Source organism: Telopea speciosissima, chromosome 6, assembly GCF_018873765.1.
Source record: "Telopea speciosissima isolate NSW1024214 ecotype Mountain lineage chromosome 6, Tspe_v1, whole genome shotgun sequence".
In the NCBI taxonomy this organism is placed as follows: domain Eukaryota; kingdom Viridiplantae; phylum Streptophyta; class Magnoliopsida; order Proteales; family Proteaceae; genus Telopea; species Telopea speciosissima.
In genome coordinates, this window is record NC_057921.1 from 61,743,016 (window position 1) to 61,744,749 (window position 1,734).

The following is a 1,734-nucleotide window of genomic DNA, read 5'->3' on the forward strand; positions in this document are numbered from 1 at the left end:
TAGGTGTTAATGGAAGAACAAGTGTAATGGAAGTTGAAGAGGTTGTAGAATCCATCTCTAATACTAAAACCATTATTCAACTTAATTGCAATGTCAATTTAGAGTTCAAGGAGCACTATTTTTTTCAGTATAATTTTTTTTGTGCTAATGATATCTAACATGAGTTTTTTTTTCTCATGTACTTTTTTGTTACATTTTTTTTCAATGTTTTTATTTTATTTTTAGTTGAAACAAATAATGGAAAATCCTATTTTACAGGGAACTTGTAAAAGCCATGTAAAGTGGAATTTTTCATGTAAAATCTCTTTTTTTGTATTGCTTTTACTTAAATGTCCTCCTTTTACATGGATTTTACCGGCTCCGTTTGTTTCGGCGTATAAATTTATCTGAACAAATTTTCTTTGTAAATGTAAAATTTTTTTAATTGAAAATTTTTTTTCATTAAAAAGAAAAAACATTGGAACACTTCTCAACATGTAAAATTTTACACCGAAACAAACAGAGCCTATGGAAAAAAGAGCATTACTGTAATAGTTTCTGGTATAAGGATGGAGTTCATACAAGGAACCAATTCTTCCCACCCTTAATAACTAACATGTGAAAGCTAGCTCAACTAAGACCTAAGGTTAGAAGGCATTTTAGCCACGTGGTTAAAATTTCAAATTATTTCACATCATCAGCTATACATATAATCAATTTTCATGTGACAGATATTTAAGAATATTGTTAAAAAAATATCAGAAAATGGATTCATTAGGATGTTGAAAAATTCCAAGAAAAGGGCCAAAGTATCAAAAATCAAATCCGATCAATATGGGAATCGATGACCACTAATCTTGATTAACCCTAATTCCCGAGATGGTGAAGCAAAGAAAGCAAGCACGGTGGGTGGGCCTTGTAAAGAAAGAAAATAAATCAAAAATGCATTGAAGCAATGGATAGATCGAAAGAGAAGGCATATAACAACGCGGTAGCTAATACTAGAACTTCATCAAAGGAAGCAAAGCGAGCACTTCCAAAATGAAAATAAAAGGCAAATTTTCTATCCTTTTCCTTATGTGATTGTGGGGAAGCGGTGACCCTTAAATTTGATATAAAGTTTGCCATTCGTCTTGACCTCTATAAGATTGCTTTTCCCTCAAATTCGCAAGTGTTGATTCGTTGCCTTGTAGACTGTGGACCCTTTTGTAGCTCCTCCTTGAAGTGTGTTTCTGTGCACTTAATGTCTAAGTGGGTTTTGATTTACCAAAGTCTTTGGAAGTCCTTTTTTATAGAAGAGTATCTATCTTCTTGTCCAATGAAACGATAAATATCATACTTTACGGGACCCTTCTAAAAACAGTTCGTATCCAGTGCCTGAGGCTCCCGTCATTACAGGGTCTGGAGAGGACCACATGTACTTAACCTTACCCTCACTCGAACCGTGACCACTAGGTGACAATGGAGCAAACTTATCTTGCGGGGGTCTTTATATGTTGAAAAAAATAAAAAAACCTTTCTATTTATCGTTGATGGTTTGGCCAATCCTCCACTCTTTTTAATTCGTTGGAAGGATTCCTGGTATAAAGCTTCCATGAGACACTTCAAAGTTTACAACTTAGAAGCACAGTACCGTCACATTTTGCTAGTCGTGCGGTCCACTCCCATGTTCCATTACTAATCATTAATTGGATCGATCATCGTTCACTCCGAGACAGGCAGAGTTCAACTACTTCTCTGTGGGAGCTTTTCCAA